General features: G+C 40.9%; 1 protein-coding gene across 2 annotated transcripts in view; it reads left to right on the top strand.

Annotated features, from left to right (window-relative positions):
• Positions 1–255: 255 nt before the first annotated feature.
• EHBP1 (EH domain binding protein 1) overlaps positions 256–10,757 on the top strand; it is a 356,920-nt gene continuing 346,418 nt past the window's right edge. The window contains exon 1 of one of the 2 annotated variants that reach the window (XM_047743935.1): positions 256–420. The gene's annotated coding sequence lies outside the window, so the exon portion shown is untranslated. Of the gene's footprint in view, positions 479–10,757 lie in introns of both variants that reach the window. The other variant, XM_047743932.1, reaches the window with a different exon arrangement.

Here is a 10,757-nt window from a genome sequence, read left to right as displayed (position 1 = left end):
CATTTGATCTGCACAAGAGATCTGTGAGATTGGTAGTATTATTTCCATTTCATAGAGGAGACATCTAATCTGAGAAGTGAGGTAACTTGCTGGCTGCCAAACAGTTGCCAAGGCAGAGGTGGCCTGTGACCAATTTTCCTGACTTCCCTCTACCATGTTTCACTCAAGGCCTCCCATTATGTCCTCACAGATGCTACCAGGTAGTAACTGGGAGTCTACCCAGTTAGTGGGTAACATCTGATTCTCCTTCCCAGAGACGACTCCAGTGAGAGACTGGGGGTTTGGGGGTTCAGGGGTCTGGCTAAGGCCCAAGGTCAGAATGTCCTTGTGGCCGTGGAGTATGAAACAAGAAAAGCGGTCCAGCATCTTGAGAAGCTGAGTCAAAAAGCCAAGCCAACCACCTAAGCAATGATTTTCAAGGTATGGACTCTAGCCAACTGGTAGGCCACAAGCATGTTCCACAAACTGATCCCCAAATGTGAGTCTTTTCTTTGGATCTTACTAGCAAATGGGCCCTTGATACCCTACATTTCAGAGTGTGTGTGTGTGTGTGTGTGTGTCTAAAGTCTACTTACTGGGTGCCTGGGTGGGTTAAGCCTCTGCCTTTGGCTCAGGTCGTGGTCTCGGGGTCCTGGGATCGAGTCCCATATGGGGCTCTCTGCTCAGCGGAGAGCCTGCTTCCCCCTCTCTCTCTGCCTGCCTCTCTGCCTACTGGTGGTCTCTCTCTGTGTGTCAAATGAATAAATAAAATCTTTAAAAATAAAAAAAATTTAAAAAATAAAGTCTACTTACTAATAACTGCTGAGTTGTCAAGAGTTGGTAGTATTTGGTATTCATAAATAAAAATTTAGCACATAAGTAAGTTTACTGATGGGCTTACCTAAATATTCACCTTCCTGCCAGGCAACACTGGCAATATTTGCAAACTCCCACTATAAACATGCATGGGCAGTCTGTTGACGTATGCTCAGTTTGGGAAGATTGTTTTGTTATTAGTATCAGTACTCTACTGAGTTGCTTGTTCTTTCCTGTGGTTGTTACTGTCTCTGCTTTTTAATTATAAATTACCCTTCTTTACCTTCATCATCATCTATTGTGTCTGAGGTGTACTGTTCGATTAACCCTATGATAGGATAGTGATATCTATGTAGATCAACACGATTTATGACATACAACAAAACATTAACACAAATATGGATTGTAGTACACACAAAAGTCATCCATACAAATATTGCTAATGCAGATATTCATACAATCTGAATAAAATGTGTCTGCCCAGGAACATTTTGTTGCTATCAGAGAATTCTTTGAAAAGTAGGAAAGACTGGAATGTGTGCATCTTGGAGCCTTTTGCTTCATGTCGGTGGGACTCAGTCAAACTGTCTTGAGAATCACTGGGTGGCAAGGGAGAACTTGGGTTCTTTATAGTGGGATGGGAAGAACTACAGAGACCAGAAGAAAGTGAACATTGGAAGGGAGCCGGGGAGGCAGAAATTGGAGAGATTGAAGAAATTATGCCTCCAGTGTCTTTTCCGACGTCTTGGCCTCAGCATGGATGTGGAAGGAACAGTTAAAAGTGAACGTGTCCCCAGGATGCCCTGTAGGGTAGTCTGGTTTGGACACTGTGCAAATGTGACCTGCCAGGACAGGTGGAGGCTGAAATGCAGCTGTTCATTACTGACTGTAAACCTCCAGTGCCAATGAAGAGAAATCTTTCTGTAATTTGCCTCTACAGAATGACTTTTAGTAAACAATTTAAAAGTGCCCCTATGTGCAAATTATGGTCTTTGAGATACTCCAGGAAATCCTGGAAGACTCTTTTTTTTTTTCATGGATATACTGAAGGTGGCCACTTTTGCTCCCAACCAGGGAAGATGGCTGAGTAACCTAAGGATATTGAACAGGCATTCAAGTTAGGGTTGAAACTTAGAGAGGAGTCCAATAATGTGCTTACATTTTGGCAGAGTCAAAACATGAGAAGTTAAGAGCCTAGATAAAAAATAAGATCTTTCTTCAGTTTTTTGAAATGCCACCAAGAAAAGCCTTCCAATACTGCAAAACAAAAGCCATTTAAAGATTTTTTTAAAACTTATTTGAGAGAAAGAGAGAGAATGAGCATGAGAAGGGGGAGGGTCAGAGGGAGAAGCAGACTCCCTGCCGAGCAGGTGGGTGTGTGGTGGGGGACTCTATCCTTGGACTCCGGGATCATGACCTGAGCCAAAGGCAGTCGCTCAACCAACTGAGCCACCCAGGCACCCAACAAAAGCCATTTAAAAGGAAGAACCCATGGAGAGATGTCTTCTTATCCTGAGAATCTTTGAGTTTGAATTCAGACAAAAGGAAATCATCTGGTTATTATTAAGAACTGAAAATTCCTTAAATGACGCAGGCCAAAATAGAGCCACCCTTTTTAAAAAGCAGTTCTAAATCTGTCCTGCCATATAATTTCATGAATACTTTATTATAAGCTTTACACCACTGTTAATCATTGTATGCGTCCCATTTCATAAAGTGATAATTGTCTTCAAGTAAACCTTAGTGAATAGTAAGATATCATTAAAGGTAAGGATGTAAAATAGTGTTTAGTTTGGCTCCTGCAAGTGATTCATCTTGGTTTCTTACCTAGTTACTATTGAGAGAGATAAGCTGACATTGCCCGATTTCACAAACACATCTTGGTGACTGAGTTGCCATATTCCTTTCAGAATTCTTGTTTCAGAATTCCACTGGTAGTGCCAATGGTTACCTTTATTTGATTTACCCTGGTAACTGAGTGACTATTTATTTGGGATGAATAAAGCTGAAGGTTATCCCATGTCTCTGGCACACTAGTCATGATCCTACAGGACTGTGTGGTTGTGAAATTCCCCTGAGAGGTTGTTGGATTATACAAGACCCATTATTACTTCTTTTTTTTTTTTTTTTTTTTTTTTAACCAATCCACAAGAGTCCAAGCCATTGTATTGCTGGAAAAGCAGGGAGAAGCCACAATGCATTAAAAAAACAATAATAATAAACACCTGAAAACAAAAACCGAAACCAAAGAAAACAAAAAAACAAACATGGTTCCCCACCTGTAGTTGGTGGGATTTAATTTGCGAGGGACTATGGTCAAGATCCGTAATTTGCTCCCTTTAAGCCGTGAGTGGTCAGGCCTACAATAATCATTGATTTTCTCAGTTCTCAACATGTGCGTAAGGGCCAACAGGCATCAAATACAGAGCTTTGGAGGGTAAGCTATAAAAACTAATAAACACAGCTTTTCAAAGACCCAGATGAAGAAGGGGAAAATACTGTAAAAGCAATATTTTCTCCCACTTTTTTTCCCTGAAAATGGAATAAGGTGTGTTGCTGTTTCCCCCTTTTGAGTCATAACCTGGGGCTAACACTAACAAATAATTAAAACAGTAACTAGCACTGTAGAGTTCATAACATGCATCCATATATGTTAGCTTATTTGAGTCGCAAAATAGCCACTATTATTAGATTCATTTTAATACAGAGAGCACCATGCCTTAGAGAGGCTACCTGACTTCCTCAAAGCAACTCAGCTTGACAAGTACAGCGTGGATTCCAAGACCCTTCATCTGACCCTAAAGCCTATCCTTTGCATTTTATCAGCATAATATAAAGCAAATTGTGTCACTTTTTTATTTGACCTCCCACAATTCACACCAGTTTAATCAATCTCCAAATAATGAAAAAATGACTTAACTCTAACATCAACGTCATACCTATTAGTCAGTTCAGGAACCCAGAAGCCTCTTGTCGGCTTCTGCTGTTTTTACAACCCACATTAAGTATGATAAGTTTGACAATACCATAACCTCTCCCAGAAAACCAAGGTGATGTTAACCTGCAATTCAGTCTAGGGACTTTTCTTATCTGCTGCAAAATTTACATCACTGGTACCTGTATCTAATAAATTTCAGCCGTTGTCATTCCCTTATAATTAGTTTACTTACTCTAGCATTCATATTTTTTCTTTGGATTATTTCTGTTTTCTGTTCCATGTATTCCTTCACCCCATCTGACCCGATTCAGCTCTCTTAACAATTCAGACTCTTGTCTGAAGATCCTAGTAAGTAATGAGCACCTGGAGGTCTTAGAAAACTTTATGCCTTTTCATTATTGAAAGTGAATGTATATATCTCTACATACACACATACATATACATATATATACACACACATATATATATTGTGTGTGTGTATATATGTGTGTGTGTGTGTGTGTGTGTATATATATGTGTGTATGTATTAGAAATTTCTCAACAGTAATGAAAGACTTAAAACAGACCTTTAATACAAAGTATAAAAGTTGTATTGACAAAAACATTTAAAAAAAAATAGAATGGTATTGGCCAGTAGCATATACAGGGATTTGGATTGTTGAATTATATAACAACTTGATTTCAAGGTTAAATCTCAAACATCACCAGCAAAGTGTGTTGTGCGAAATGTCTAGAGGTCTGGAGCTAAAACCACAGCTAAACTGAGTCCTGGGCTCTATTGTAGTTTTGGCAGATCCAAGAAGCAAGGGGGCAAGGCATGCTTCATCTGAGCATTTGTTCAAAGCACACCGAGCATAGTAATCCCCCTCCCACCACAAATTACTGTCTTCCATTGTTTCCCTCCAAATTCAAGTAAAAGAGCTTGAGGAAATTTTTGTCCCCAGATATTGAGGGATTAGTCCTTCTATGTGTTTTTTTTATTAACCAAAGAGGAATCTTAAGGGTAAACATGTTCCAACCTTGTGTACTCTTCTTTATGAACCCTTTCATTAGATTAATGAAAGATCATCAGGTGGGAAAGGAAAGTTCTGTTCCTAGCTGGAGACTTACTACTATAAAGGGTGCCTGGCACATTGTGCTGCCCATAGGGATTCAGAGTTCCTCCCTTCTCATTTTTAGTGACCCTTGGCTTCAACCTTCAACATCCTTTACCTTGCTTCATATCCATTTATTCCTCAAGTTACTGAGCCTGAAGATAAATGAATTACACTCAGGGCAAAGGAGAAAGAGAAAGGGGGCGGAGCAAGCCTCAGGTTCTATATGGAGAGTCCTACAGATTAGGAGTTTTATTTTGCCTCCTCACTGCTCACTGTTAGCTTATGACTTAAAATTTATCTTGCTTTTCTTGCGACATTTGGCAATCTGAATTCCCATCAGCAGATTTGGGGGAGGGGGTAGAAAATGAGCACTTAAAAATTATCATTGCTGGGGCGCCTGGGTGGCTCAGAGGGTTAAGCCTCTGCCTTCTGCTCAGGTCATGATCCCAGGGTCCTGGGATCGAGCCCCACATCGGGCTCTCTGCTCAGTGGGGAGCCTGCTTCCTCCTCTCTCTCTCTCTCTGCCTGCCTCTCTGCCTGCTTGTGATCTCTGTCTGTCAAATAAATAAATAAAATCTTTAAAAAAAAATCATCATTGCTTCCAATACCGCCAATGTGTTTGCTGGTTTCAGAACTGGTAATGCAGAAACCAGGAAGGAGGGGAGTGAGGCCTTGGAGTTTAATGAGAGATCACTAGACTCCAGTAGTCAAAAGATCTGGGTTCTTCCAGGTGTGGACTGTTGGGTAGCAGCTGACAGATGAAGTGTTCTAAACCTGTACGTTCCAGAAAGCTGCTTGCACGGTAGTGCTGTACAGGGGTGAATGTGAGGCTATTTGATGACAAAGGACAATGGCCATACTGAAAACAAAACAGTAGTCTGGAAGTCAAGAATCATGGGACCAGTTATAACCTAACCTTGTGGGGGTGGGGGAGTCATTGGGCTTCACCTTCAAAGTAAGGAGAATAACAACATTGCCCAGTTTTCTTGCCAGGGCAGTAGTGAATATCAAATAAGATACAATATTTAAAGCCCTGAACACCTGTAAGCTAGCATGACTGAAATTAGGCCCTGGTTTAAGTAACTGCTAAGTGCTTTTTTCATAGCACAATCGTGTGCTATTGACAATCTCTGATCTGAAGTCTGACAATTCATTTGTAGAAACTGGCTGTACCAGAAATATTGACAGGCCGTTCATAACCAAATCTTTTGTGCTTAAGTGCTACATAAAATAGTACTTCTACATAAATACATAATATAGCTAGAAAAACATAAGATACTGAAAATTGTTTTCTTCCCCCCCTTATTAGTTTGCACCTGGAAGGAAATACCTAGCCTCTGAATGAATAGTAGTGGGATGTTGGGAAGACTGTATCATGTCACAAGAGGGAATTAGAGGACAGGAAGTTAGGGTAGCACCTCAGTGAACTTTCCTCAGAATAAGGAAGAGGTGAAGCACTGGGTATAATATCCCCGAGAAAAAAATGTTATGAGAGAAGAACACGAATGCTGCCATAAAATATTGGAAGGGCTGTTACAGAGGAGATGATTAGATACTCTGTTCCATAAGACAAATCACTGAACACAAATGAAGATGTTGATTGAATGATCTCTGAGTTCCCTTAAACAAAATTCTGGCATTCCAAAGTTACAAGGAGAGAAGCTATGGCTCAGCACAAGAGAATACTTTCCATAAATAAGAGTTCTCCTTCAATGGGCAGAGACACCCAATCTTGGAGATATTCTGACATTCAGAAGGAGCCTGGATTGCCATTTAAGAAGGAAGTGGAGGTGAGTGCTTACATTCTGAGTAAGCTGAACTCCGTGACAGTGTGGCCTCTCCAATTCTAGGATATTTTGATTCTTAAGTAGGATGTGTCACAGAAAATGCTAATAAGGGGCCTATGTGTCCTCATTGTCAGTGGGGTAGATACTGTCTAGGTCGTGATTGTTGTCATTCTCCTTTTTCCCGGGCATTGAAATTGCCTAAAAAGCAGATTTTCAAAAAATAAAAAATAAAAACAAAAACAAAAACAAAAAGCAGATTTTCCAGTGCATTTTGAATTAATAGCCTTATTTTCTACTTTATTTGGGCTTTTTTGATCATTGTTCATTGTAAACAGCTGTGAATAGTTGTTTTTATAGCAACTACAGAACCAAAGCGACATCCAAGCTTGCGCCAAGAAAATCCAATACTCAGCCTGGAATGAAGATGTCATTGGACTCTGTTTTGCAGATAGCATGTGATGAACTGATTGACAAAGTCTAGAAATAAATCAAGATCATCCTGATGTTTAGAAATCTGACAGACAGATGGTACCAGCACATTTCAAGCTCTTAACTAGGTCATAGCCTTATAATGAGTTATGATGTATTCTGACCTTCTGGGCAACTCTCCTGCCTGCCTCTAGGACAATGCATTGCTGGATTTGAGGGAACGAGTTCATCATCAATAACTAGAAATTCTACAACTGGAAGAATAAGATTAACAATTGCAAATTTACTGAATACCTTATTAGCCCTGAAGTGAAGTTCATCCCAACAGTTATGAGGAAGCTAAACATGTAGATGCCATGCACAAGAACAACTGTTGTACACTATGCAGATAGAAGAAGAAGACAGAAAGCCAGAAGAAACAATGAATATATTGGAACACCTTCAGCTGCAAATGCCAGAAAACCCACCTCAAAATGGCTTTACCAAACGAAATTTATTGACTTACATAACTGAAAAGCTCAGTCATGGCTGGACTCAAGGATGCAGATGATGTCCACACAACATTTACACCCCACATCCCCTGATCTCTCTCTCTCAGCTTCATTCTCAGTAGATTCCTTTCACTTGATGGCCCATAGAAACTTCAGACTTAAGTTCTTCCCAACTCCAAGTCAAATACAGAGAGCACCTCTTTCTTTCCCAGCATTTTCAGCACCTGAGTTTCATTGGTTTGGCTTTGGTCATGTGCACTTTCTTTATTAACGGCAGCAGCCTATGATTGCGTGAATAAGGTCAGCACCTAAACCACAAGGACAGAAAATGAGAGGACCAGGGAAGGAGGAGGAATGAATGCTGGGCAGCCAAAAACCACTGATGTCCATTTGCCTAGAACAGCTTCAAGCAATGTGGTAAGATCACAAACAGCTGGGAAACTTCTAAAGGCTATAGTCCCAGGCAGCTGGAGATCTAGACTTTTCCATTTTTTAAAAAATGTTATTTATTTATTTGACAGAGAGAGATCACAAGTAGATGGAGAAGCAGTCAGAGAGAGAGAGAGAGAGAGAGAGAGAGAGGGAAGCAGGCTCCCCGCCGAGCAGAGAGCCCGATGCGGGACTCGATCCCAGGACCCTGAGATCATGACCTGAGCTGAAGGCACCGGCTTAACCCACTGAGCCACCCAGGCTCCCTAGACTTTGCCATTTTATGAATAGAAGCTTCAGTCCCACCATCGATGAGGATATAGCAGCTCTAAGAACACCAACGAGCTGTGGGGTTCCAATGGCCTTTAGTCTAAGAGTGTCGCACATTTGGCACAAGAAGATCCCATGTTCCCAGAGTAGTCTTATCAGGCACAAGTGCACACACATTGGAACGTATCAATAGTGGCATCTTAGGAAAAAAAGAACAACTCTGTGAGGGTATGTGGGTGTGCATAAATGTTCAAATGCAAGTGCCAGTGGTCTTGATGCTGTATCATTGAGAAGCACTGAGAGTAGCACAGAACCAACCAATGGTCCTGGAAAGTAATCTTTCATGTGGCAATGGGTAGAAAAGAGAGGAGACAATAAGTTAAAACCTGGGCTAGACTCCTCTATGTGAGAGTTGGGGAGGGAGGGTAATCACTCTTTGGGAAAGAAGAAAAGGTAGTATCTCATTGCTTCTGCTTCATTTTGGAGGTGGATGAGTAAGTCTGGACACAGTAAAGCTTTTTAGCAAGTTGAAACATGTGTTCTCCAGTCAAGGAAGGGAAAGCCGCTATGAGAGAAACAAGGGAAATGCTCTAGTTCTCTGAGGGCTTAAAATGAGCCATTGGGTTTTAGGAGCCATTATTTTGACCTTGAGCACATGGAAAAGACTTTGGCATGTGTATCCCTTGGAGCAGCTCCTTTTGCCCACTATTACCAAACTTTTAGTTACAGTCAGGTGTGGATATGCCTTTTAATATGTATTGTATTCTTAATGATACAGAAAGCATGAAGTCCATCAGTGGCTTACAAGGAAATCATGTTCCTATCTTCCAGCCTCTTTTCCATGAAGTCCAACAGGGAGGGAGGGAAGGAAGGAAGAAAGGAAGAAAGGAGGGAGGGAGGAAGGAAGAGAAAAAGAGAGATAAAGAGAGGAAGAGAGAGAAAAGGAAAAAAAGTAAGATAGGAAGGAAGGGAGGAAGGAAGGGAATTCCATATTATTAGTTTGCTAGGGTTGTCCTAACAGAGTACCACAGAGTGTCTTCAACAATGGAAACTAATCATCTCACAATTCTTCAGGTTAGAATTCGAAGATTGGTGTAGAAATCTGTTGGTTCCTTTATCGTGAGGAAGAAACTTCCATGCGCCTCCCCTGGCTTCAGGTGGTTTGCTGGCAATCTTTGGCACATCTTGCCTTGTAGATGCATCACCCCAATCTGTGCCTTCATCTTCCATGGTGTTCTCCCCATGTGGTTGTCTGTATCCAAACTTCTCCTTTTAAAAAGAATACCAGTCATATTGGATTAGGGCCCATCCTAATGAGCTCTTCTGAACTACCTCGTCAATGACTTTAATTCCAAATAAGGGCACATTCTGAGAGGTACTGGGGTTAGGACTTCAACATATGGATTTTGGAGCGTGCACAATTCAACCCATAACAGTCCATAATCCTTCTTAATATTGCAGAAGTTATAAATGGCTGCACACTTTGCTACAATGTTTGAATTCTAGAACTAAATATATGCTTAATACTATGATAGGTGTGTGTGGGGGGGGTGTACTCTTCAGAATTCCCTCTTTCCCATCACGGGGATAATCATGGTGACTGAAGGATAAAAGACTAGATTCTTCCAGCTTGAAAGATGTATCTCTTTTGAAGCAAAAATTGGAGGAAAATCAAAATTCCTTTTGTATAAAGGGACTGATTCTTTGACTTTCCAAGGGATGGGAGAGGAAAACTCTTTGTTTCTTTACTCTCAGTAGGGACAAGAGAATACAGTACTTCTCTTTTCACTCCCCCTCTCTGAAGGAGGGGCATGGGAGTAGGGTGGGTTAATTCCTAACTTGGCTTTTGAAAGTAATTTTTCCTGTTTCTCATCTGAACCAATTGATCACATGTTGCTGCCAATGCTCACTTGCCCAGTGTGAGTGAGGCTTTGTTTGAACAAAAGGAAGACAGCGCGACATTTAACCACAGTCAAGTCCTCTGTGGGACAGACAGGAATAACATGCATGATTGCAACCCATAAATAATATACCTCATGCCATCTGCATTTTGCTTACTCTTTAAAACAGAGACTGCTATTCCTGGACAAGTCAATGTTAATCCTAGACTCCTAACTTCGGGACCGGTTCTTGCTGGGAGTGGCATTTCCCTTCACCTCTTCCTCTCTCTATATTTCCAGTCCAGCCAAGCATAAATAAGTAGGCAATTTCTACCCTGATCACTGAAGCTCTAAAGATAGGGCACTGAACCCAGTAAATGATGAATACATGCCATATGGAGCTAACGGCAAGTTCGGATGTAAATTATCTCCGTATTGCTCTCTGCATTGCAGATAAAAAGTCCCTTGTGTCATTTCTTTGTACTGAGCTGTGTGTATCTGAAAACAGCTAAAATCACTGAGAAAAGTGGGATGTTTAATTTTACCTGAAAAAGGACAGGGTATGGCTTGTATTAATGATTAGTGAATGTTTTTAAAACATTGTTTGATGTTGTGCACAATTTATTTCATTGGAATCTTGT

This window comes from Lutra lutra, chromosome 9 (assembly GCF_902655055.1).
Source record: "Lutra lutra chromosome 9, mLutLut1.2, whole genome shotgun sequence".
NCBI classification, from domain to species: domain Eukaryota; kingdom Metazoa; phylum Chordata; class Mammalia; order Carnivora; family Mustelidae; genus Lutra; species Lutra lutra.
This window is presented reverse-complemented; position numbering and strand designations above follow the sequence as displayed.